The sequence below is a fragment of the Gasterosteus aculeatus genome, chromosome X (genome assembly GCF_964276395.1).
Source record: "Gasterosteus aculeatus chromosome X, fGasAcu3.hap1.1, whole genome shotgun sequence".
In the NCBI taxonomy this organism is placed as follows: Eukaryota; Metazoa; Chordata; class Actinopteri; order Perciformes; family Gasterosteidae; genus Gasterosteus; species Gasterosteus aculeatus.
Genome location: NC_135698.1, coordinates 173722 through 195619, shown reverse-complemented (window position 1 = coordinate 195619; position 21898 = coordinate 173722). Strand labels below are relative to the sequence as shown.

General features: G+C 47.0%; 50 non-coding genes across 50 annotated transcripts; all 50 read left to right on the top strand.

Moving 5' to 3' along the window:
• The first annotated feature begins 50 nt into the window (after positions 1-50).
• Positions 51-123, top strand: trnag-ucc (transfer RNA glycine (anticodon UCC)). The gene has a single exon. It is a non-coding gene; the product is annotated as a tRNA-Gly (tRNA).
• A 566-nt stretch (positions 124-689) lies between these two features.
• On the top strand, positions 690-762 carry trnav-cac (transfer RNA valine (anticodon CAC)). The gene has a single exon. It is a non-coding gene; the product is annotated as a tRNA-Val (tRNA).
• Positions 763-1007: 245 nt separating this feature from the next.
• Positions 1008-1080, top strand: trnav-uac (transfer RNA valine (anticodon UAC)). The gene has a single exon. It is a non-coding gene; the product is annotated as a tRNA-Val (tRNA).
• An 87-nt stretch (positions 1081-1167) lies between these two features.
• trnav-uac (transfer RNA valine (anticodon UAC)) lies at positions 1168-1240 on the top strand. Its single transcript has one exon. It is a non-coding gene; the product is annotated as a tRNA-Val (tRNA).
• A 346-nt stretch (positions 1241-1586) lies between these two features.
• trnav-uac (transfer RNA valine (anticodon UAC)) lies at positions 1587-1659 on the top strand. Its single transcript has one exon. It is a non-coding gene; the product is annotated as a tRNA-Val (tRNA).
• Positions 1660-2005: 346 nt separating this feature from the next.
• Positions 2006-2078, top strand: trnav-aac (transfer RNA valine (anticodon AAC)). The gene has a single exon. It is a non-coding gene; the product is annotated as a tRNA-Val (tRNA).
• An 87-nt stretch (positions 2079-2165) lies between these two features.
• On the top strand, positions 2166-2238 carry trnav-cac (transfer RNA valine (anticodon CAC)). The gene has a single exon. It is a non-coding gene; the product is annotated as a tRNA-Val (tRNA).
• Positions 2239-2324: 86 nt separating this feature from the next.
• On the top strand, positions 2325-2397 carry trnav-uac (transfer RNA valine (anticodon UAC)). The gene has a single exon. It is a non-coding gene; the product is annotated as a tRNA-Val (tRNA).
• An 87-nt stretch (positions 2398-2484) lies between these two features.
• Positions 2485-2557, top strand: trnav-aac (transfer RNA valine (anticodon AAC)). The gene has a single exon. It is a non-coding gene; the product is annotated as a tRNA-Val (tRNA).
• Positions 2558-3109: 552 nt separating this feature from the next.
• trnag-ucc (transfer RNA glycine (anticodon UCC)) lies at positions 3110-3182 on the top strand. Its single transcript has one exon. It is a non-coding gene; the product is annotated as a tRNA-Gly (tRNA).
• Positions 3183-4545: 1363 nt separating this feature from the next.
• Positions 4546-4618, top strand: trnav-cac (transfer RNA valine (anticodon CAC)). Its single transcript has one exon. It is a non-coding gene; the product is annotated as a tRNA-Val (tRNA).
• A 405-nt stretch (positions 4619-5023) lies between these two features.
• On the top strand, positions 5024-5096 carry trnag-ucc (transfer RNA glycine (anticodon UCC)). Its single transcript has one exon. It is a non-coding gene; the product is annotated as a tRNA-Gly (tRNA).
• Positions 5097-5342: 246 nt separating this feature from the next.
• trnag-ucc (transfer RNA glycine (anticodon UCC)) lies at positions 5343-5415 on the top strand. The gene has a single exon. It is a non-coding gene; the product is annotated as a tRNA-Gly (tRNA).
• An 815-nt stretch (positions 5416-6230) lies between these two features.
• On the top strand, positions 6231-6303 carry trnav-cac (transfer RNA valine (anticodon CAC)). The gene has a single exon. It is a non-coding gene; the product is annotated as a tRNA-Val (tRNA).
• A 564-nt stretch (positions 6304-6867) lies between these two features.
• Positions 6868-6940, top strand: trnag-ucc (transfer RNA glycine (anticodon UCC)). Its single transcript has one exon. It is a non-coding gene; the product is annotated as a tRNA-Gly (tRNA).
• A 246-nt stretch (positions 6941-7186) lies between these two features.
• On the top strand, positions 7187-7259 carry trnag-ucc (transfer RNA glycine (anticodon UCC)). Its single transcript has one exon. It is a non-coding gene; the product is annotated as a tRNA-Gly (tRNA).
• Positions 7260-8234: 975 nt separating this feature from the next.
• Positions 8235-8307, top strand: trnav-cac (transfer RNA valine (anticodon CAC)). Its single transcript has one exon. It is a non-coding gene; the product is annotated as a tRNA-Val (tRNA).
• A 405-nt stretch (positions 8308-8712) lies between these two features.
• trnag-ucc (transfer RNA glycine (anticodon UCC)) lies at positions 8713-8785 on the top strand. The gene has a single exon. It is a non-coding gene; the product is annotated as a tRNA-Gly (tRNA).
• Positions 8786-9511: 726 nt separating this feature from the next.
• trnav-cac (transfer RNA valine (anticodon CAC)) lies at positions 9512-9584 on the top strand. Its single transcript has one exon. It is a non-coding gene; the product is annotated as a tRNA-Val (tRNA).
• A 245-nt stretch (positions 9585-9829) lies between these two features.
• trnav-cac (transfer RNA valine (anticodon CAC)) lies at positions 9830-9902 on the top strand. The gene has a single exon. It is a non-coding gene; the product is annotated as a tRNA-Val (tRNA).
• A 405-nt stretch (positions 9903-10307) lies between these two features.
• On the top strand, positions 10308-10380 carry trnag-ucc (transfer RNA glycine (anticodon UCC)). The gene has a single exon. It is a non-coding gene; the product is annotated as a tRNA-Gly (tRNA).
• A 246-nt stretch (positions 10381-10626) lies between these two features.
• On the top strand, positions 10627-10699 carry trnag-ucc (transfer RNA glycine (anticodon UCC)). Its single transcript has one exon. It is a non-coding gene; the product is annotated as a tRNA-Gly (tRNA).
• Positions 10700-11265: 566 nt separating this feature from the next.
• On the top strand, positions 11266-11338 carry trnav-cac (transfer RNA valine (anticodon CAC)). Its single transcript has one exon. It is a non-coding gene; the product is annotated as a tRNA-Val (tRNA).
• Positions 11339-11583: 245 nt separating this feature from the next.
• On the top strand, positions 11584-11656 carry trnav-cac (transfer RNA valine (anticodon CAC)). Its single transcript has one exon. It is a non-coding gene; the product is annotated as a tRNA-Val (tRNA).
• Positions 11657-12061: 405 nt separating this feature from the next.
• trnag-ucc (transfer RNA glycine (anticodon UCC)) lies at positions 12062-12134 on the top strand. The gene has a single exon. It is a non-coding gene; the product is annotated as a tRNA-Gly (tRNA).
• Positions 12135-12701: 567 nt separating this feature from the next.
• On the top strand, positions 12702-12774 carry trnav-cac (transfer RNA valine (anticodon CAC)). The gene has a single exon. It is a non-coding gene; the product is annotated as a tRNA-Val (tRNA).
• A 723-nt stretch (positions 12775-13497) lies between these two features.
• Positions 13498-13570, top strand: trnag-ucc (transfer RNA glycine (anticodon UCC)). The gene has a single exon. It is a non-coding gene; the product is annotated as a tRNA-Gly (tRNA).
• A 246-nt stretch (positions 13571-13816) lies between these two features.
• trnag-ucc (transfer RNA glycine (anticodon UCC)) lies at positions 13817-13889 on the top strand. Its single transcript has one exon. It is a non-coding gene; the product is annotated as a tRNA-Gly (tRNA).
• An 87-nt stretch (positions 13890-13976) lies between these two features.
• trnag-ucc (transfer RNA glycine (anticodon UCC)) lies at positions 13977-14049 on the top strand. The gene has a single exon. It is a non-coding gene; the product is annotated as a tRNA-Gly (tRNA).
• Positions 14050-14136: 87 nt separating this feature from the next.
• Positions 14137-14209, top strand: trnag-ucc (transfer RNA glycine (anticodon UCC)). The gene has a single exon. It is a non-coding gene; the product is annotated as a tRNA-Gly (tRNA).
• A 246-nt stretch (positions 14210-14455) lies between these two features.
• trnag-ucc (transfer RNA glycine (anticodon UCC)) lies at positions 14456-14528 on the top strand. Its single transcript has one exon. It is a non-coding gene; the product is annotated as a tRNA-Gly (tRNA).
• A 567-nt stretch (positions 14529-15095) lies between these two features.
• trnav-cac (transfer RNA valine (anticodon CAC)) lies at positions 15096-15168 on the top strand. The gene has a single exon. It is a non-coding gene; the product is annotated as a tRNA-Val (tRNA).
• A 245-nt stretch (positions 15169-15413) lies between these two features.
• trnav-cac (transfer RNA valine (anticodon CAC)) lies at positions 15414-15486 on the top strand. The gene has a single exon. It is a non-coding gene; the product is annotated as a tRNA-Val (tRNA).
• A 405-nt stretch (positions 15487-15891) lies between these two features.
• Positions 15892-15964, top strand: trnag-ucc (transfer RNA glycine (anticodon UCC)). Its single transcript has one exon. It is a non-coding gene; the product is annotated as a tRNA-Gly (tRNA).
• Positions 15965-16210: 246 nt separating this feature from the next.
• Positions 16211-16283, top strand: trnag-ucc (transfer RNA glycine (anticodon UCC)). The gene has a single exon. It is a non-coding gene; the product is annotated as a tRNA-Gly (tRNA).
• An 87-nt stretch (positions 16284-16370) lies between these two features.
• On the top strand, positions 16371-16443 carry trnag-ucc (transfer RNA glycine (anticodon UCC)). Its single transcript has one exon. It is a non-coding gene; the product is annotated as a tRNA-Gly (tRNA).
• Positions 16444-16530: 87 nt separating this feature from the next.
• On the top strand, positions 16531-16603 carry trnag-ucc (transfer RNA glycine (anticodon UCC)). The gene has a single exon. It is a non-coding gene; the product is annotated as a tRNA-Gly (tRNA).
• A 565-nt stretch (positions 16604-17168) lies between these two features.
• On the top strand, positions 17169-17241 carry trnag-ucc (transfer RNA glycine (anticodon UCC)). Its single transcript has one exon. It is a non-coding gene; the product is annotated as a tRNA-Gly (tRNA).
• A 246-nt stretch (positions 17242-17487) lies between these two features.
• On the top strand, positions 17488-17560 carry trnag-ucc (transfer RNA glycine (anticodon UCC)). The gene has a single exon. It is a non-coding gene; the product is annotated as a tRNA-Gly (tRNA).
• Positions 17561-17647: 87 nt separating this feature from the next.
• Positions 17648-17720, top strand: trnag-ucc (transfer RNA glycine (anticodon UCC)). The gene has a single exon. It is a non-coding gene; the product is annotated as a tRNA-Gly (tRNA).
• An 87-nt stretch (positions 17721-17807) lies between these two features.
• On the top strand, positions 17808-17880 carry trnag-ucc (transfer RNA glycine (anticodon UCC)). The gene has a single exon. It is a non-coding gene; the product is annotated as a tRNA-Gly (tRNA).
• A 565-nt stretch (positions 17881-18445) lies between these two features.
• trnag-ucc (transfer RNA glycine (anticodon UCC)) lies at positions 18446-18518 on the top strand. Its single transcript has one exon. It is a non-coding gene; the product is annotated as a tRNA-Gly (tRNA).
• An 87-nt stretch (positions 18519-18605) lies between these two features.
• trnav-uac (transfer RNA valine (anticodon UAC)) lies at positions 18606-18678 on the top strand. Its single transcript has one exon. It is a non-coding gene; the product is annotated as a tRNA-Val (tRNA).
• A 186-nt stretch (positions 18679-18864) lies between these two features.
• Positions 18865-18937, top strand: trnav-aac (transfer RNA valine (anticodon AAC)). The gene has a single exon. It is a non-coding gene; the product is annotated as a tRNA-Val (tRNA).
• Positions 18938-19653: 716 nt separating this feature from the next.
• Positions 19654-19726, top strand: trnav-aac (transfer RNA valine (anticodon AAC)). Its single transcript has one exon. It is a non-coding gene; the product is annotated as a tRNA-Val (tRNA).
• Positions 19727-20451: 725 nt separating this feature from the next.
• Positions 20452-20524, top strand: trnag-ucc (transfer RNA glycine (anticodon UCC)). The gene has a single exon. It is a non-coding gene; the product is annotated as a tRNA-Gly (tRNA).
• Positions 20525-21090: 566 nt separating this feature from the next.
• Positions 21091-21163, top strand: trnav-cac (transfer RNA valine (anticodon CAC)). Its single transcript has one exon. It is a non-coding gene; the product is annotated as a tRNA-Val (tRNA).
• A 245-nt stretch (positions 21164-21408) lies between these two features.
• On the top strand, positions 21409-21481 carry trnav-cac (transfer RNA valine (anticodon CAC)). The gene has a single exon. It is a non-coding gene; the product is annotated as a tRNA-Val (tRNA).
• Positions 21482-21567: 86 nt separating this feature from the next.
• On the top strand, positions 21568-21640 carry trnav-cac (transfer RNA valine (anticodon CAC)). The gene has a single exon. It is a non-coding gene; the product is annotated as a tRNA-Val (tRNA).
• Positions 21641-21726: 86 nt separating this feature from the next.
• On the top strand, positions 21727-21799 carry trnag-ucc (transfer RNA glycine (anticodon UCC)). The gene has a single exon. It is a non-coding gene; the product is annotated as a tRNA-Gly (tRNA).
• The last annotated feature ends 99 nt before the right edge of the window (positions 21800-21898 follow it).

Here is a 21898-nt window from a genome sequence, read left to right as displayed (position 1 = left end):
AATCAAACAGATAAACATACACTATGTCCCTGAACGCACCATCTCATGTGGTTTCCGTAGTGTAGTGGTTATCACGTTCGCCTTCCACGCGGAAGGTCCCCGTTTCGAGACCGGGCGGAAACAGTCGTTGATGTTTTTTTCTTTGATTCCGAAATTCAACAATCAAACAGATAAACATAAGCTATGTCCCTGAACGCACCATCTCATGTGGTTTCCGTAGTGTAGTGGTTATCATGTTCGCCTCACACGCGAAAGGTCCCCGGTTCGAGACCGGGCGGAAACAGTCGTTGATGTTTTTTTCTTTGATTCCGAACTTCGCAATCAAACAGATAAACATACACTATGTCCCTGAACGCAACATCTCATGTGGTTTCCGTAGTGTAGTGGTTATCACGTGTGCCTTACACGCGGAAGGTCCCCGTTTCGAGACCGGGCGGAAACAGTCGTTGATGTTTTTTTCTTTGATTCCGAAATTCAACAATCAAACAGATAAACATAAGCTATGTCCCTCAACGCACCATCTCATGTGGTTTCCGTAGTGTAGTGGTCATCATGTTCGCCTCACACGCGAAAGGTCCCCGGTTCGAGACCCAGCGGAAACAGTCGTTGGTGTTTCTTTCTTTGATTTTGAACTTCAACAATCAAACAGATAAACATGCGCTATGTCCCTGAATGCACCATCTCATGTGGTTTCCGTAGTGTAGTGGTTATCACGTTCGCCTCACACGCGAAAGGTCCCCGGTTCGAGACCGGGCGGAAACAGTCGTTCGTGTTTTTTTCTTTGATTCCGAACTTCGCAATCAAACAGATAAACATACACTATGTCCCTGAACGCACCATCCCATGTGGTTTCCGTAGTGTAGTGGTTATCACGTTCGCCGCACACGCGAAAGGTCCCCGGTTCGAGACCAGGCGGAAACAGTCGTTGATGTTTTTTTGTTTATTCCGAACTTCAGCAATCAAACAGATAAACATAAGCTATGTCCCTGAACGCACCATCTCCTGTGGTTTCCGTAGTGTAGTGGTTATCACGTTCGCCTTACACGCGAAAGGTCCCCGTTTCGAGACCGGGCGGAAACAGTCGTTGATGTTTTTTTCTTTGATTCCCAACTTCAACATTCAAACAGATATACATAAACTATGTCCCTGAACACACCATCTCCTGTGGTTTCCGTAGTGTAGTGGTTATCACGTTCGCCTTACACGCGAAAGGTCCCCGGTTCGAGACCGGGCGGAAACAGTCGTTGGTCTTTCTTTCTTTGATTCCGAACTTCAACAATCAAACAGAGAAACATGCGATATGTCCCTGAACGCACCATCTCATGTGGTTTCCGTAGTGTAGTGGTTATCACGTTCTCCTAACACTCGAAAGGTCCCCGTTTCGAGACCGGGCGGAAACAATCGTTGATGGTTCCTGAACACACCGTCTCATGTGGTTTCCGTAGTGTAGTGGTTATCACGTTCGCGAAAGGTCCCCGGTTCGAGACCGGGCGGAAACAGTCGTTGGTGTTTTTTTCTTTGATTCCGAACTTCAACAATCAAACAGATAAACATAAGCTATGTCCCTGAACGCACCATCTCATGTGGTTTCCGTAGTGTAGTGGTTATCACGTTCGCCTTACACGCGAAAGGTCCCCGGTTCGAGACCGGGCGGAAACAGTCGTTGGTCTTTCTTTCTTTGATTCCGAACTTCAACAATCAAACAGAGAAACATGCGATATGTCCCTGAACGCACCATCTCATGTGGTTTCCGTAGTGTAGTGGTTATCACGTTCTCCTAACACTCGAAAGGTCCCCGTTTCGAGACCGGGCGGAAACAATCGTTGATGGTTCCTGAACACACCGTCTCATGTGGTTTCCGTAGTGTAGTGGTTATCACGTTCGCGAAAGGTCCCCGGTTCGAGACCGGGCGGAAACAGTCGTTGGTGTTTCTTTCTTTGATTCCGAACTTCAACAATCAAACAGATAAACATAAGCTATGTCCCTGAACGCACCATCTCATGTTGTTTCCGTAGTGTAGTGGTTATCACGTTCGCCTAACACGCGAAAGGTCCCCGGTTCGAGACCGGGCGGAAACAGTCGTTGGTGTTTCTTTCTTTGATTCCGAACTTCAACAATCAAACAGATAAACATGCCCTATGTCCCTGAACGCACCATCTCATGTGGTTTCCGTAGTGTAGTGGTTATCACGTTCGCCTCACACGCGAAAGGTCCCCGGTTCGAGACCGGGCGGAAACAGTCGTTGATGTTTTTTTCTTTATTCCGAACTTCAGCAATCAAACAGATAAACATACACTATGTCCCTGAACGCACCATCTCCTGTGGTTTCCGTAGTGTAGTGGTTATCACGTTCGCCTTACACGCGAAAGGTCCCCGTTTCGAGACCGGGCGGAAACAGTCGTTGATGTTTTTTTCTTTGATTCCGAAATTCAACAATCAAACAGATAAACATAAGCTATGTCCCTGAACGCACCATCTCATGTGGTTTCCGTAGTGTAGTGGTTATCACGTTCGCCTAACACGCGAAAGGTCCCCGGTTCGAAACCGGGCGGAAACAGTCCTTGGTGTTTCTTTCTTTGATTCCGAACTTCAACAATCAAACAGATAAACATAAGCTATGTCCCTGAAGGCACCATCTCATGTGGTTTCTGTAGTGTAGTGGTTATCACGTTCGCCTAACATGCGAAAGGTCCCCGGTTCGAAACCGGGCGGAAACAGTCGTTGGCGTTTTTTTCTTTGATTCTTCAACAATCAAACAGATAAACATGCGCTATGTCCCTGAACGCACCATCTCATGTGGTTTCCGTAGTGTAGTGGTTATCACGTTCGCGAAAGGTCCCCGGTTCGAGACCGGGCGGAAACAGTCGTTGGTCTTTCTTTCTTTGATTCCGAACTTCAACAATCAAACAGATAAACATGCGCTATGTCCCTGAATGCACCATCTCATGTGGTTTCCGTAGTGTAGTGGTTATCACGTTCGCCTCACACGCGAAAGGTCCCCGGTTTGAGACCGGGCGGAAACAGTCGTTGGTGTTTTTTTCTTTGATTCCGAACTTCGCAATCAAACAGATAAACATACACTATGTCCCTGAACGCACCATCTCATGTGGTTTCCGTAGTGTAGTGGTTATCACGTTCGCCTTCCACGCGGAAGGTCCCCGTTTCGAGACCGGACGGAAACAGTCGTTGGTCTTTCTTTCTTTGATTCCGAATTTCAACAATCAAACAGAGAAACATGCGATATGTCCCTGAACGCACCATCTCATGTGGTTTCCGTAGTGTAGTGGTTATCACGTTCTCCTAACACTCGAAAGGTCCCCGTTTCGAGACCGGGCGGAAACAGTCGTTGGTGTTTTTTTCTTTGATTCCGAACTTCCCAATCAAACAGATAAACATACACTATGTCCCTGAACGCACCATCTCATGTGGTTTCCGTAGTGTAGTGGTTATCACGTTCGCCTTCCACGCGGAAGGTCCCCGTTTCGAGACCGGGCAGAAACAGTCGTTGGTCTTTCTTTCTTTGATTCCGAACTTCAACAATCAAACAGATAAACATGCGCTATGTCCCTGAACGCACCATCTCATGTGGTTTCCGTAGTGTAGTGGTTATCACGTTCGCCAAACACGCGAAAGGTCCCTGGTTCGAGACCGGGCGGAAACAGTCGTTGGTGTTTCTTTCTTTGATTCCGAACTTCAACAATCAAACAGATAAACATGCGCTATGTCCCTGAACGCACCATCTCATGTGGTTTCCGTAGTGTAGTGGTTATCACGTTCGCTGCACACGCGAAAGGTCCCCGGTTCGAGACCAGGCGGAAACAGTCGTTGATGTTTTTTTGTTTATTCCGAACTTCAGCAATCAAACAGATAAACATAAGCTATGTCCCTGAACGCACCATCTCATGTGGTTTCTGTAGTGTAGTGGTTATCACGTTCGCCTCACACGCGAAAGGTCCCCGGTTCGAGACCGGGCGGAAACAGTCGTTGATGTTTTTTTCTTTGATTCCGAACTTCGCAATCAAACAGATAAACATACACTATGTCCCTGAACGCACCATCTCATGTGGTTTCCGTAGTGTAGTGGTTATCACGTTTGCCTTACACGCGGAAGGTCCCCGTTTCGAGACCGGGCGGAAACAGTCGTTGATGTTTCTTTCTTTGATTTCGAATTTCAACAATCAAACAGATAAACATAAGCTATGTCCCTGAACGCACCATCTCATGTGGTTTTCGTAGTGTAGTGGTTATCACGTTCGCCTAACACGCGAAAGGTCCCTGGTTCGAGACCGGGCGGAAACAGTCGTTGGTGTTTCTTTCTTTGATTTTGAACTTCAACAATCAAACAGATAAACATGCGCTATGTCCCTGAGTGCACCATGTCATGTGGTTTCCGTAGTGTAGTGGTTATCACGTTCGCCTCACACGCGAAAGGTCCCCGGTTCGAGACCAGGCGGAAACAGTCGTTGATGTTTTTTTGTTTATTCCGAACTTCAGCAATCAAACAGATAAACATAAGCTATGTCCCTGAACGCACCATCTCATGTGGTTTCCGTAGTGTAGTGGTTATCACGTTCGCCTCACACGCGAAAGGTCCCCGGTTCGAGACCGGGCGGAAACAGTCGTTGATGTTTTTTTCTTTGATTCCGAACTTCGCAATCAAACAGATAAACATACACTATGTCCCTGAACGCACCATCTCATGTGGTTTCCGTAGTGTAGTGGTTATCACGTTTGCCTTACACGCGGAAGGTCCCCGTTTCGAGACCGGGCGGAAACAGTCGTTGATGTTTTTTTCTTTGATTCCGAAATTCAACAATCAAACAGATAAACATAAGCTATGTCCCTGAACGCACCATCTCATGTGGTTTCCGTAGTGTAGTGGTTATCATGTTCGCCTCACACGCGAAAGGTCCCCGGTTCGAGACCGGGCGGAAACAGTCGTTGATGTTTCTTTCTTTGATTCCGAACTTCGCAATCAAACAGATAAACATACACTATGTCCCTGAACGCACCATCTCATGTGGTTTCCGTAGTGTAGTGGTTATCACGTTCGCCTTCCACGCGGAAGATCCCCGTTTCGAGACCGGGCGGAAACAGTCGTTGGTCTTTCTTTCTTTGATTCCGAATTTCAACAATCAAACAGATAAACATAAGCTATGTCCCTGAACGCACCATCTCATGTGGTTTCCGAAGTGTAGTGGTTATCACGTTCGCCTAACACGCGAAAGGTCCCCGGTTCGAGACCGGGCGGAAACAGTCGTTGATGTTTTTTTCTTTGATTCCGAACTTCGCAATCAAACAGATAAACATACACTATGTCCCTGAACGCACCATCTCATGTGGTTTCCGTAGTGTAGTGGTTATCACGTTCGCCTTCCACGCGGAAGGTCCCCGTTTCGAGACCGGGCGGAAACAGTCGTTGATGGTTCCTGAACACACCGTCTCATGTGGTTTCCGTAGTGTAGTGGTTATCACGTTCGCGAAAGGTCCCCGGTTCGAGACCGGGCGTAAACAGTCGTTGGTGTTTCTTTCTTTGATTCCGAACTTCAACGATCAAACAGATAAACATAAGCTATGTCCCTGAACGCACCATCTCATGTGGTTTCTGTAGTGTAGTGGTTATCACGTTCGCCTAACACGCGAAAGGTCCCCGGTTCGAGACCGGGCGGAAACAGTCGTTGGCGTTTCTTTCTTTGATTCTGAACTTCAGCAATCAAACAGATAAACATGCCCTATGTCCCTGAACGCACCATCTCATGTGGTTTCCGTAGTGTAGTGGTTATCACGTTCGCGAAAGGTCCCCGGTTCGAGACCGGGCGGAAACAGTCGTTGCTGTTTTTTTCTTTGATTCCGAACTTCGCAATCAAACAGATAAACATACACTATGTCCCTGAACGCACCATCTCATGTGGTTTCCGTAGTGTAGTGGTTATCACGTTCGCCTTCCACGCGGAAGGTCCCCGTTTCGAGACCGGGCAGAAACAGTCGTTGGTCTTTCTTTCTTTGATTTCGAATTTCAACAATCAAACAGATAAACATAAGCTATGTCCCTGAACGCACCATCTCATGTGGTTTCCGTAGTGTAGTGGTTATCACGTTCGCCTAACACGCGAAAGGTCCCCGGTTCGAGACCAGGCGGAAACAGTCGTTGATGTTTTTTTGTTTATTCCGAACTTCAGCAATCAAACAGATAAACATAAGCTATGTCCCTGAACGCACCATCTCATGTGGTTTCCGTAGTGTAGTGGTTATCACGTTCGCCTCACACGCGAAAGGTCCCCGGTTCGAGACCGGGCGGAAACAGTCGTTGATGTTTTTTTCTTTGATTCCGAACTTCGCAATCAAACAGATAAACATACACTATGTCCCTGAACGCACCATCTCATGTGGTTTCCGTAGTGTAGTGGTTATCACGTTTGCCTTACACGCGGAAGGTCCCCGTTTCGAGACCGGGCGGAAACAGTCGTTGATGTTTTTTTCTTTGATTCCGAAATTCAACAATCAAACAGATAAACATAAGCTATGTCCCTGAACGCACCATCTCATGTGGTTTCCGTAGTGTAGTGGTTATCATGTTCGCCTCACACGCGAAAGGTCCCCGGTTCGAGACCGGGCGGAAACAGTCGTTGATGTTTCTTTCTTTGATTCCGAACTTCGCAATCAAACAGATAAACATACACTATGTCCCTGAACGCACCATCTCATGTGGTTTCCGTAGTGTAGTGGTTATCATGTTCGCCTCACACGCGAAAGGTCCCCGGTTCGAGACCGGGCGGAAACAGTCGTTGATGTTTCTTTCTTTGATTCCGAACTTCGCAATCAAACAGATAAACATACACTATGTCCCTGAACGCACCATCTCATGTGGTTTCCGTAGTGTAGTGGTTATCACGTTCGCCTTCCACGCGGAAGATCCCCGTTTCGAGACCGGGCGGAAACAGTCGTTGGTCTTTCTTTCTTTGATTCCGAATTTCAACAATCAAACAGATAAACATAAGCTATGTCCCTGAACGCACCATCTCATGTGGTTTCCGAAGTGTAGTGGTTATCACGTTCGCCTAACACGCGAAAGGTCCCCGGTTCGAGACCGGGCGGAAACAGTCGTTGATGTTTTTTTCTTTGATTCCGAACTTCGCAATCAAACAGATAAACATACACTATGTCCCTGAACGCACCATCTCATGTGGTTTCCGTAGTGTAGTGGTTATCACGTTCGCCTTCCACGCGGAAGGTCCCCGTTTCGAGACCGGGCGGAAACAGTCGTTGATGTTTTTTTCTTTGATTCCGAAATTCAACAATCAAACAGATAAACATAAGCTATGTCCCTGAACGCACCATCTCATGTGGTTTCCGTAGTGTAGTGGTTATCATGTTCGCCTCACACGCGAAAGGTCCCCGGTTCGAGACCGGGCAGAAACAGTCGTTGATGGTTCCTGAACACACCGTCTCATGTGGTTTCCGTAGTGTAGTGGTTATCACGTTCGCGAAAGGTCCCCGGTTCGAGACCGGGCGTAAACAGTCGTTGGTGTTTCTTTCTTTGATTCCGAACTTCAACGATCAAACAGATAAACATAAGCTATGTCCCTGAACGCACCATCTCATGTGGTTTCTGTAGTGTAGTGGTTATCACGTTCGCCTAACACGCGAAAGGTCCCCGGTTCGAGACCGGGCGGAAACAGTCGTTGGCGTTTCTTTCTTTGATTCTGAACTTCAGCAATCAAACAGATAAACATGCCCTATGTCCCTGAACGCACCATCTCATGTGGTTTCCGTAGTGTAGGTGTTATCACGTTCGCGAAAGGTCCCCGGTTCGAGACCGGGCGGAAACAGTCGTTGCTGTTTTTTTCTTTGATTCCGAACTTCGCAATCAAACAGATAAACATACACTATGTCCCTGAACGCACCATCTCATGTGGTTTCCGTAGTGTAGTGGTTATCACGTTCGCCTTCCACGCGGAAGGTCCCCGTTTCGAGACCGGGCAGAAACAGTCGTTGGTCTTTCTTTCTTTGATTTCGAATTTCAACAATCAAACAGATAAACATAAGCTATGTCCCTGAACGCACCATCTCATGTGGTTTCCGTAGTGTAGTGGTTATCACGTTCGCCTAACACGCGAAAGGTCCCCGGTTCGAGACCAGGCGGAAACAGTCGTTGATGTTTTTTTGTTTATTCCGAACTTCAGCAATCAAACAGATAAACATAAGCTATGTCCCTGAACGCACCATCTCATGTGGTTTCCGTAGTGTAGTGGTTATCACGTTCGCCTCACACGCGAAAGGTCCCCGGTTCGAGACCGGGCGGAAACAGTCGTTGATGTTTTTTTCTTTGATTCCGAACTTCGCAATCAAACAGATAAACATACACTATGTCCCTGAACGCACCATCTCATGTGGTTTCCGTAGTGTAGTGGTTATCACGTTTGCCTTACACGCGGAAGGTCCCCGTTTCGAGACCGGGCGGAAACAGTCGTTGATGTTTTTTTCTTTGATTCCGAAATTCAACAATCAAACAGATAAACATAAGCTATGTCCCTGAACGCACCATCTCATGTGGTTTCCGTAGTGTAGTGGTTATCATGTTCGCCTCACACGCGAAAGGTCCCCGGTTCGAGACCGGGCGGAAACAGTCGTTGATGTTTCTTTCTTTGATTCCGAACTTCGCAATCAAACAGATAAACATACACTATGTCCCTGAACGCACCATCTCATGTGGTTTCCGTAGTGTAGTGGTTATCACGTTCGCCTTCCACGCGGAAGGTCCCCGTTTCGAGACCGGGCGGAAACAGTCGTTGGTCTTTCTTTCTTTGATTCCGAATTTCAACAATCAAACAGATAAACATAAGCTATGTCCCTGAACGCACCATCTCATGTGGTTTTCGTAGTGTAGTGGTTATCACGTTCGCCTAACACGCGAAAGGTCCCTGGTTCGAGACCGGGCGGAAACAGTCGTTGGTGTTTCTTTCTTTGATTTTGAACTTCAACAATCAAACAGATAAACATGCGCTATGTCCCTGAATGCACCATCTCATGTGGTTTCCGTAGTGTAGTTGTTATCACGTTCGCCTCACACGCGAAAGGTCCCCGGTTCGAGACCGGGCGGAAACAGTCGTTGCTGTTTTTTTCTTTGATTCCGAACTTCGCAATCAAACAGATAAACATACACTATGTCCCTGAACGCACCATCTCATGTGGTTTCCGTAGTGTAGTGGTTATCACGTTCGCCTTCCACGCGGAAGGTCCCCGTTTCGAGACCGGGCAGAAACAGTCGTTGGTCTTTCTTTCTTTGATTTCGAATTTCAACAATCAAACAGATAAACATAAGCTATGTCCCTGAACGCACCATCTCATGTGGTTTCCGTAGTGTAGTGGTTATCACGTTCGCCTAACACGCGAAAGGTCCCTGGTTCGAGACCGGGCGGAAACAGTCGTTGGTGTTTCTTTCTTTGATTTTGAACTTCAACAATCAAACAGATAAACATGCGCTATGTCCCTGAATGCACCATCTCATGTGGTTTCCGTAGTGTAGTGGTTATCACGTTCGCCTCACACGCGAAAGGTCCCCGGTTCGAGACCGGGCGGAAACAGTCGTTCGTGTTTTTTTCTTTGATTCCGAACTTCGCAATCAAACAGATAAACATACACTATGTCCCTGAACGCACCATCTCATGTGGTTTCCGTAGTGTAGTGGTTATCACGTTCGCCGCACACGCGAAAGGTCCCCGGTTCGAGACCAGGCGGAAACAGTCGTTGATGTTTTTTTGTTTATTCCGAACTTCAGCAATCAAACAGATAAACATAAGCTATGTCCCTGAACGCACCATCTCATGTGGTTTCCGTAGTGTAGTGGTTATCACGTTCGCCTCACACGCGAAAGGTCCCCGGTTCGAGACCGGGCGGAAACAGTCGTTGATGTTTTTTTCTTTGATTTCGAACTTCGCAATCAAACAGATAAACATACACTATGTCCCTGAACGCACCATCTCATGTGGTTTCCGTAGTGTAGTGGTTATCACGTTTGCCTTACACGCGGAAGGTCCCCGTTTCGAGACCGGGCGGAAACAGTCGTTGATGTTTTTTTCTTTGATTCCGAAATTCAACAATCAAACAGATAAACATAAGCTATGTCCCTGAACGCACCATCTCATGTGGTTTCCGTAGTGTAGTGGTTATCATGTTCGCCTCACACGCGAAAGGTCCCCGGTTCGAGACCGGGCGGAAACAGTCGTTGATGTTTCTTTCTTTGATTCCGAACTTCGCAATCAAACAGATAAACATACACTATGTCCCTGAACGCACCATCTCATGTGGTTTCCGTAGTGTAGTGGTTATCACGTTCGCCTTCCACGCGGAAGGTCCCCGTTTCGAGACCGGGCGGAAACAGTCGTTGGTCTTTCTTTCTTTGATTCCGAATTTCAACAATCAAACAGATAAACATAAGCTATGTCCCTGAACGCACCATCTCATGTGGTTTCCGAAGTGTAGTGGTTATCACGTTCGCCTAACACGCGAAAGGTCCCCGGTTCGAGACCGGGCGGAAACAGTCGTTGATGTTTTTTTCTTTGATTCCGAACTTCGCAATCAAACAGATAAACATACACTATGTCCCTGAACGCACCATCTCATGTGGTTTCCGTAGTGTAGTGGTTATCACGTTCGCCTTCCACGCGGAAGGTCCCCGTTTCGAGACCGGGCGGAAACAGTCGTTGATGTTTTTTTCTTTGATTCCGAAATTCAACAATCAAACAGATAAACATAAGCTATGTCCCTGAACGCACCATCTCATGTGGTTTCCGTAGTGTAGTGGTTATCATGTTCGCCTCACACGCGAAAGGTCCCCGGTTCGAGACCGGGCGGAAACAGTCGTTGATGTTTTTTTCTTTGATTCCGAACTTCGCAATCAAACAGATAAACATACACTATGTCCCTGAACGCAACATCTCATGTGGTTTCCGTAGTGTAGTGGTTATCACGTGTGCCTTACACGCGGAAGGTCCCCGTTTCGAGACCGGGCGGAAACAGTCGTTGATGTTTTTTTCTTTGATTCCGAAATTCAACAATCAAACAGATAAACATAAGCTATGTCCCTCAACGCACCATCTCATGTGGTTTCCGTAGTGTAGTGGTCATCATGTTCGCCTCACACGCGAAAGGTCCCCGGTTCGAGACCCAGCGGAAACAGTCGTTGGTGTTTCTTTCTTTGATTTTGAACTTCAACAATCAAACAGATAAACATGCGCTATGTCCCTGAATGCACCATCTCATGTGGTTTCCGTAGTGTAGTGGTTATCACGTTCGCCTCACACGCGAAAGGTCCCCGGTTCGAGACCGGGCGGAAACAGTCGTTCGTGTTTTTTTCTTTGATTCCGAACTTCGCAATCAAACAGATAAACATACACTATGTCCCTGAACGCACCATCTCATGTGGTTTCCGTAGTGTAGTGGTTATCACGTTCGCCTAACACGCGAAAGGTCCCCGGTTCGAGACCAGGCGGAAACAGTCGTTGATGTTTTTTTGTTTATTCCGAACTTCAGCAATCAAACAGATAAACATAAGCTATGTCCCTGAACGCACCATCTCATGTGGTTTCCGTAGTGTAGTGGTTATCACGTTCGCCTCACACGCGAAAGGTCCCCGGTTCGAGACCGGGCGGAAACAGTCGTTGATGTTTTTTTCTTTGATTCCGAACTTCGCAATCAAACAGATAAACATACACTATGTCCCTGAACGCACCATCTCATGTGGTTTCCGTAGTGTAGTGGTTATCACGTTTGCCTTACACGCGGAAGGTCCCCGTTTCGAGACCGGGCGGAAACAGTCGTTGATGTTTTTTTCTTTGATTCCGAAATTCAACAATCAAACAGATAAACATAAGCTATGTCCCTGAACGCACCATCTCATGTGGTTTCCGTAGTGTAGTGGTTATCATGTTCGCCTCACACGCGAAAGGTCCCCGGTTCGAGACCGGGCGGAAACAGTCGTTGATGTTTCTTTCTTTGATTCCGAACTTCGCAATCAAACAGATAAACATACACTATGTCCCTGAACGCACCATCTCATGTGGTTTCCGTAGTGTAGTGGTTATCACGTTCGCCTTCCACGCGGAAGGTCCCCGTTTCGAGACCGGGCGGAAACAGTCGTTGGTCTTTCTTTCTTTGATTCCGAATTTCAACAATCAAACAGATAAACATAAGCTATGTCCCTGAACGCACCATCTCATGTGGTTTTCGTAGTGTAGTGGTTATCACGTTCGCCTAACACGCGAAAGGTCCCTGGTTCGAGACCGGGCGGAAACAGTCGTTGGTGTTTCTTTCTTTGATTTTGAACTTCAACAATCAAACAGATAAACATGCGCTATGTCCCTGAATGCACCATCTCATGTGGTTTCCGTAGTGTAGTTGTTATCACGTTCGCCTCACACGCGAAAGGTCCCCGGTTCGAGACCGGGCGGAAACAGTCGTTGCTGTTTTTTTCTTTGATTCCGAAATTCAACAATCAAACAGATAAACATAAGCTATGTCCCTCAACGCACCATCTCATGTGGTTTCCGTAGTGTAGTGGTCATCATGTTCGCCTCACACGCGAAAGGTCCCCGGTTCGAGACCCAGCGGAAACAGTCGTTGGTGTTTCTTTCTTTGATTTTGAACTTCAACAATCAAACAGATAAACATGCGCTATGTCCCTGAATGCACCATCTCATGTGGTTTCCGTAGTGTAGTGGTTATCACGTTCGCCTCACACGCGAAAGGTCCCCGGTTCGAGACCGGGCGGAAACAGTCGTTCGTGTTTTTTTCTTTGATTCCGAACTTCGCAATCAAACAGATAAACATACACTATGTCCCTGAACGCACCATCTCATGTGGTTTCCGTAGTGTAGTGGTTATCACGTTCGCCGCACACGCGAAAGGTCCCCGGTTCGAGACCAGGCGGAAACAGTCGTTGATGTTTTTTTGTTTATTCCGAACTTCAGCAATCAAACAGATAAACATAAGCTATGTCCCTGAACGCACCATCTCATGTGGTTTCCGTAGTGTAGTGGTTATCACGTTCGCCTCACACGCGAAAGGTCCCCGGTTCGACACCGGGCGGAAACAGTCGTTGATGTTTTTTTCTTTGATTTCGAACTTCGCAATCAAACAGATAAACATACACTATGTCCCTGAACGCACCATCTCATGTGGTTTCCGTAGTGTAGTGGTTATCACGTTTGCCTTACACGCGGAAGGTCCCCGTTTCGAGACCGGGCGGAAACAGTCGTTGATGTTTTTTTCTTTGATTCCGAAATTCAACAATCAAACAGATAAACATAAGCTATGTCCCTGAACGCACCATCTCATGTGGTTTCCGTAGTGTAGTGGTTATCATGTTCGCCTCACACGCGAAAGGTCCCCGGTTCGAGACCGGGCGGAAACAGTCGTTGATGTTTCTTTCTTTGATTCCGAACTTCGCAATCAAACAGATAAACATACACTATGTCCCTGAACGCACCATCTCATGTGGTTTCCGTAGTGTAGTGGTTATCACGTTCGCCTTCCACGCGGAAGGTCCCCGTTTCGAGACCGGGCGGAAACAGTCGTTGGTCTTTCTTTCTTTGATTCCGAATTTCAACAATCAAACAGATAAACATAAGCTATGTCCCTGAACGCACCATCTCATGTGGTTTCCGAAGTGTAGTGGTTATCACGTTCGCCTAACACGCGAAAGGTCCCCGGTTCGAGACCGGGCGGAAACAGTCGTTGATGTTTTTTTCTTTGATTCCGAACTTCGCAATCAAACAGATAAACATACACTATGTCCCTGAACGCACCATCTCATGTGGTTTCCGTAGTGTAGTGGTTATCACGTTCGCCTTCCACGCGGAAGGTCCCCGTTTCGAGACCGGGCGGAAACAGTCGTTGATGTTTTTTTCTTTGATTCCGAAATTCAACAATCAAACAGATAAACATAAGCTATGTCCCTGAACGCACCATCTCATGTGGTTTCCGTAGTGTAGTGGTTATCACGTTCGCCTTCCACGCGGAAGGTCCCCGTTTCGAGACCGGGCGGAAACAGTCGTTGATGTTTTTTTCTTTGATTCCGAAATTCAACAATCAAACAGATAAACATAAGCTATGTCCCTGAACGCACCATCTCATGTGGTTTCCGTAGTGTAGTGGTTATCACGTTCGCCTTCCACGCGGAAGGTCCCCGTTTCGAGACCGGGCGGAAACAGTCGTTGATGTTTTTTTCTTTGATTCCGAAATTCAACAATCAAACAGATAAACATAAGCTATGTCCCTGAACGCACCATCTCATGTGGTTTCCGTAGTGTAGTGGTTATCATGTTCGCCTCACACGCGAAAGGTCCCCGGTTCGAGACCGGGCGGAAACAGTCGTTGATGTTTCTTTCTTTGATTCCGAACTTCGCAATCAAACAGATAAACATACACTATGTCCCTGAACGCACCATCTCATGTGGTTTCCGTAGTGTAGTGGTTATCACGTTCGCCTTCCACGCGGAAGGTCCCCGTTTCGAGACCGGGCGGAAACAGTCGTTGGTCTTTCTTTCTTTGATTCCGAATTTCAACAATCAAACAGATAAACATAAGCTATGTCCCTGAACGCACCATCTCATGTGGTTTTCGTAGTGTAGTGGTTATCACGTTCGCCTAACACGCGAAAGGTCCCTGGTTCGAGACCGGGCGGAAACAGTCGTTGGTGTTTCTTTCTTTGATTTTGAACTTCAACAATCAAACAGATAAACATGCGCTATGTCCCTGAATGCACCATCTCATGTGGTTTCCGTAGTGTAGTTGTTATCACGTTCGCCTCACACGCGAAAGGTCCCCGGTTCGAGACCGGGCGGAAACAGTCGTTGCTGTTTTTTTCTTTGATTCCGAAATTCAACAATCAAACAGATAAACATAAGCTATGTCCCTCAACGCACCATCTCATGTGGTTTCCGTAGTGTAGTGGTCATCATGTTCGCCTCACACGCGAAAGGTCCCCGGTTCGAGACCCAGCGGAAACAGTCGTTGGTGTTTCTTTCTTTGATTTTGAACTTCAACAATCAAACAGATAAACATGCGCTATGTCCCTGAATGCACCATCTCATGTGGTTTCCGTAGTGTAGTGGTTATCACGTTCGCCTCACACGCGAAAGGTCCCCGGTTCGAGACCGGGCGGAAACAGTCGTTCGTGTTTTTTTCTTTGATTCCGAACTTCGCAATCAAACAGATAAACATACACTATGTCCCTGAACGCACCATCTCATGTGGTTTCCGTAGTGTAGTGGTTATCACGTTCGCCGCACACGCGAAAGGTCCCCGGTTCGAGACCAGGCGGAAACAGTCGTTGATGTTTTTTTGTTTATTCCGAACTTCAGCAATCAAACAGATAAACATAAGCTATGTCCCTGAACGCACCATCTCATGTGGTTTCCGTAGTGTAGTGGTTATCACGTTCGCCTCACACGCGAAAGGTCCCCGGTTCGACACCGGGCGGAAACAGTCGTTGATGTTTTTTTCTTTGATTTCGAACTTCGCAATCAAACAGATAAACATACACTATGTCCCTGAACGCACCATCTCATGTGGTTTCCGTAGTGTAGTGGTTATCACGTTTGCCTTACACGCGGAAGGTCCCCGTTTCGAGACCGGGCGGAAACAGTCGTTGATGTTTTTTTCTTTGATTCCGAAATTCAACAATCAAACAGATAAACATAAGCTATGTCCCTGAACGCACCATCTCATGTGGTTTCCGTAGTGTAGTGGTTATCATGTTCGCCTCACACGCGAAAGGTCCCCGGTTCGAGACCGGGCGGAAACAGTCGTTGATGTTTCTTTCTTTGATTCCGAACTTCGCAATCAAACAGATAAACATACACTATGTCCCTGAACGCACCATCTCATGTGGTTTCCGTAGTGTAGTGGTTATCACGTTCGCCTTCCACGCGGAAGGTCCCCGTTTCGAGACCGGGCGGAAACAGTCGTTGGTCTTTCTTTCTTTGATTCCGAATTTCAACAATCAAACAGATAAACATAAGCTATGTCCCTGAACGCACCATCTCATGTGGTTTCCGAAGTGTAGTGGTTATCACGTTCGCCTAACACGCGAAAGGTCCCCGGTTCGAGACCGGGCGGAAACAGTCGTTGATGTTTTTTTCTTTGATTCCGAACTTCGCAATCAAACAGATAAACATACACTATGTCCCTGAACGCACCATCTCATGTGGTTTCCGTAGTGTAGTGGTTATCACGTTCGCCTTCCACGCGGAAGGTCCCCGTTTCGAGACCGGGCGGAAACAGTCGTTGATGTTTTTTTCTTTGATTCCGAAATTCAACAATCAAACAGATAAACATAAGCTATGTCCCTGAACGCACCATCTCATGTGGTTTCCGTAGTGTAGTGGTTATCACGTTCGCCTTCCACGCGGAAGGTCCCCGTTTCGAGACCGGGCGGAAACAGTCGTTGATGTTTTTTTCTTTGATTCCGAAATTCAACAATCAAACAGATAAACATAAGCTATGTCCCTGAACGCACCATCTCATGTGGTTTCCGTAGTGTAGTGGTTATCACGTTCGCCTTCCACGCGGAAGGTCCCCGTTTCGAGACCGGGCGGAAACAGTCGTTGATGTTTTTTTCTTTGATTCCGAAATTCAACAATCAAACAGATAAACATAAGCTATGTCCCTGAACGCACCATCTCATGTGGTTTCCGTAGTGTAGTGGTTATCATGTTCGCCTCACACGCGAAAGGTCCCCGGTTCGACACCGGGCGGAAACAGTCGTTGATGTTTTTTTCTTTGATTTCGAACTTCGCAATCAAACAGATAAACATACACTATGTCCCTGAACGCACCATCTCATGTGGTTTCCGTAGTGTAGTGGTTATCACGTTTGCCTTACACGCGGAAGGTCCCCGTTTCGAGACCGGGCGGAAACAGTCGTTGATGTTTTTTTCTTTGATTCCGAAATTCAACAATCAAACAGATAAACATAAGCTATGTCCCTGAACGCACCATCTCATGTGGTTTCCGTAGTGTAGTGGTTATCATGTTCGCCTCACACGCGAAAGGTCCCCGGTTCGAGACCGGGCGGAAACAGTCGTTGATGTTTCTTTCTTTGATTCCGAACTTCGCAATCAAACAGATAAACATACACTATGTCCCTGAACGCACCATCTCATGTGGTTTCCGTAGTGTAGTGGTTATCACGTTCGCCTTCCACGCGGAAGGTCCCCGTTTCGAGACCGGGCGGAAACAGTCGTTGGTCTTTCTTTCTTTGATTCCGAATTTCAACAATCAAACAGATAAACATAAGCTATGTCCCTGAACGCACCATCTCATGTGGTTTCCGAAGTGTAGTGGTTATCACGTTCGCCTAACACGCGAAAGGTCCCCGGTTCGAGACCGGGCGGAAACAGTCGTTGATGTTTTTTTCTTTGATTCCGAACTTCGCAATCAAACAGATAAACATACACTATGTCCCTGAACGCACCATCTCATGTGGTTTCCGTAGTGTAGTGGTTATCACGTTCGCCTTCCACGCGGAAGGTCCCCGTTTCGAGACCGGGCGGAAACAGTCGTTGATGTTTTTTTCTTTGATTCCGAAATTCAACAATCAAACAGATAAACATAAGCTATGTCCCTGAACGCACCATCTCATGTGGTTTCCGTAGTGTAGTGGTTATCACGTTCGCCTTCCACGCGGAAGGTCCCCGTTTCGAGACCGGGCGGAAACAGCCGTTGATGTTTTTTTCTTTGATTCCGAAATTCAACAATCAAACAGATAAACATAAGCTATGTCCCTGAACGCACCATCTCATGTGGTTTCCGTAGTGTAGTGGTTATCACGTTCGCCTTCCACGCGGAAGGTCCCCGTTTCGAGACCGGGCGGAAACAGTCGTTGATGTTTTTTTCTTTGATTCCGAAATTCAACAATCAAACAGATAAACATAAGCTATGTCCCTGAACGCACCATCTCATGTGGTTTCCGTAGTGTAGTGGTTATCATGTTCGCCTCACACGCGAAAGGTCCCCGGTTCGAGACCGGGCGGAAACAGTCGTTGATGTTTTTTTCTTTGATTCCGAACTTCGCAATCAAACAGATAAACATACACTATGTCCCTGAACGCAACATCTCATGTGGTTTCCGTAGTGTAGTGGTTATCACGTGTGCCTTACACGCGGAAGGTCCCCGTTTCGAGACCGGGCGGAAACAGTCGTTGATGTTTTTTTCTTTGATTCCGAAATTCAACAATCAAACAGATAAACATAAGCTATGTCCCTCAACGCACCATCTCATGTGGTTTCCGTAGTGTAGTGGTCATCATGTTCGCCTCACACGCGAAAGGTCCCCGGTTCGAGACCCAGCGGAAACAGTCGTTGATGTTTCTTTCTTTGATTCCGAACTTCGCAATCAAACAGATAAACATACACTATGTCCCTGAACGCACCATCTCATGTGGTTTCCGTAGTGTAGTGGTTATCACGTTCGCCTTCCACGCGGAAGGTCCCCGTTTCGAGACCGGGCGGAAACAGTCGTTGGTCTTTCTTTCTTTGATTCCGAATTTCAACAATCAAACAGATAAACATAAGCTATGTCCCTGAACACACCATCTCCTGTGGTTTCCGTAGTGTAGTGGTTATCACGTTCGCCTTACACGCGAAAGGTCCCCGGTTCGAGACCGGGCGGAAACAGTCGTTGATGGTTCCTGAACACACCGTCTCATGTGGTTTCCGTAGTGTAGTGGTTATCACGTTCGCGAAAGGTCCCCGGTTCGAGACCGGGCGTAAACAGTCGTTGGTGTTTCTTTCTTTGATTCCGAACTTCAACGATCAAACAGATAAACATAAGCTATGTCCCTGAACGCACCATCTCATGTGGTTTCCGTAGTGTAGTGGTTATCACGTTCGCCTAACACGCGAAAGGTCCCCGGTTCGAGACCGGGCGGAAACAGTCGTTGGTGTTTCTTTCTTTGATTCTGAACTTCAGCAATCAAACAGATAAACATGCCCTATGTCCCTGAACGCACCATCTCATGTGGTTTCCGTAGTGTAGTGGTTATCACGTTCGCGAAAGGTCCCCGGTTCGAGACCGGGCGGAAACAGTCGTTGCTGTTTTTTTCTTTGATTCCGAACTTCGCAATCAAACAGATAAACATACACTATGTCCCTGAACGCACCATCTCATGTGGTTTCCGTAGTGTAGTGGTTATCACGTTTGCCTTACACGCGGAAGGTCCCCGTTTCGAGACCTGGCGGAAACAGTCGTTGATGTTTTTTTCTTTGATTCCGAAATTCAACAATCAAACAGATAAACATAAGCTATGTCCCTGAACGCACCATCTCATGTGGTTTCCGTAGTGTAGTGGTTATCATGTTCGCCTCACACGCGAAAGGTCCCCGGTTCGAGACCGGGCGGAAACAGTCGTTGATGTTTCTTTCTTTGATTCCGAAGTTCGCAATCAAACAGATAAACATACACTATGTCCCTGAACGCACCATCTCATGTGGTTTCCGTAGTGTAGTGGTTATCACGTTTGCCTTACACGCGGAAGGTCCCCGTTTCGAGACCGGGCGGAAACAGTCGTTGATGTTTTTTTCTTTGATTCCGAAATTCAACAATCAAACAGATAAACATAAGCTATGTCCCTGAACACACCATCTCATGTGGTTTCCGTAGTGTAGTGGTTATCACGTTCGCCTAACACGCGAAAGGTCCCTGGTTCGAAACCGGGCGGAAACAGTCGTTGGTGTTTCTTTCTTTGATTCCGAACTTCAACAATCAAACAGATAAACATGCGCTATGTCCCTGAACGCACCATCTCATGTGGTTTCCGTAGTGTAGTGGTTATCACGTTCGCCTCACACGCGAAAGGTCCTCGGTTCGAGACCGGGCGGAAACAGTCGTTGATGTTTCTTTCTTTGATTCCGAACTTCGCAATCAAACAGATAAACATACACTATGTCCCTGAACGCACCATCTCATGTGGTTTCCGTAGTGTAGTGGTTATCACGTTCGCCTTCCACGCGGAAGGTCCCCGTTTCGAGACCGGGCAGAAACAGTCGTTGGTCTTTCTTTCATTGATTTCGAATTTCAACAATCAAACAGATAAACATAAGCTATGTCCCTGAACGCACCATCTCATGTGGTTTCCGTAGTGTAGTGGTTATCACGTTCGCCTAACACGCGAAAGGTCCCTGGTTCGAGACCGGGCGGAAACAGTCGTTGGTGTTTCTTTCTTTGATTTTGAACTTCAACAATCAAACAGATAAACATAAGCTATGTCCCTGAACGCACCATCTCATGTGGTTTCCGAAGTGTAGTGGTTATCACGTTCGCCTAACACGCGAAAGGTCCCCGGTTCGAGACCGGGCGGAAACAGTCGTTGATGTTTTTTTCTTTGATTCCGAACTTCGCAATCAAACAGATAAACATACACTATGTCCCTGAACGCACCATCTCATGTGGTTTCCGTAGTGTAGTGGTTATCACGTTCGCCTTCCACGCGGAAGGTCCCCGTTTCGAGACCGGGCGGAAACAGTCGTTGATGTTTTTTTCTTTGATTCCGAAATTCAACAATCAAACAGATAAACATAAGCTATGTCCCTGAACGCACCATCTCATGTGGTTTCCGTAGTGTAGTGGTTATCATGTTCGCCTCACACGCGAAAGGTCCCCGGTTCGAGACCGGGCGGAAACAGTCGTTGATGTTTTTTTCTTTGATTCCGAACTTCGCAATCAAACAGATAAACATACACTATGTCCCTGAACGCAACATCTCATGTGGTTTCCGTAGTGTAGTGGTTATCACGTGTGCCTTACACGCGGAAGGTCCCCGTTTCGAGACCGGGCGGAAACAGTCGTTGATGTTTTTTTCTTTGATTCCGAAATTCAACAATCAAACAGATAAACATAAGCTATGTCCCTCAACGCACCATCTCATGTGGTTTCCGTAGTGTAGTGGTCATCATGTTCGCCTCACACGCGAAAGGTCCCCGGTTCGAGACCCAGCGGAAACAGTCGTTGGTGTTTCTTTCTTTGATTTTGAACTTCAACAATCAAACAGATAAACATGCGCTATGTCCCTGAATGCACCATCTCATGTGGTTTCCGTAGTGTAGTGGTTATCACGTTCGCCTCACACGCGAAAGGTCCCCGGTTCGAGACCGGGCGGAAACAGTCGTTCGTGTTTTTTTCTTTGATTCCGAACTTCGCAATCAAACAGATAAACATACACTATGTCCCTGAACGCACCATCTCATGTGGTTTCCGTAGTGTAGTGGTTATCACGTTCGCCGCACACGCGAAAGGTCCCCGGTTCGAGACCAGGCGGAAACAGTCGTTGATGTTTTTTTGTTTATTCCGAACTTCAGCAATCAAACAGATAAACATAAGCTATGTCCCTGAACGCACCATCTCATGTGGTTTCCGTAGTGTAGTGGTTATCACGTTCGCCTCACACGCGAAAGGTCCCCGGTTCGACACCGGGCGGAAACAGTCGTTGATGTTTTTTTCTTTGATTTCGAACTTCGCAATCAAACAGATAAACATACACTATGTCCCTGAACGCACCATCTCATGTGGTTTCCGTAGTGTAGTGGTTATCACGTTCGCCTCACACGCGAAAGGTCCCCGGTTCGACACCGGGCGGAAACAGTCGTTGATGTTTTTTTCTTTGATTTCGAACTTCGCAATCAAACAGATAAACATACACTATGTCCCTGAACGCACCATCTCATGTGGTTTCCGTAGTGTAGTGGTTATCACGTTCGCCTTCCACGCGGAAGGTCCCCGTTTCGAGACCGGGCGGAAACAGTCGTTGGTCTTTCTTTCTTTGATTCCGAATTTCAACAATCAAACAGATAAACATAAGCTATGTCCCTGAACGCACCATCTCATGTGGTTTCCGAAGTG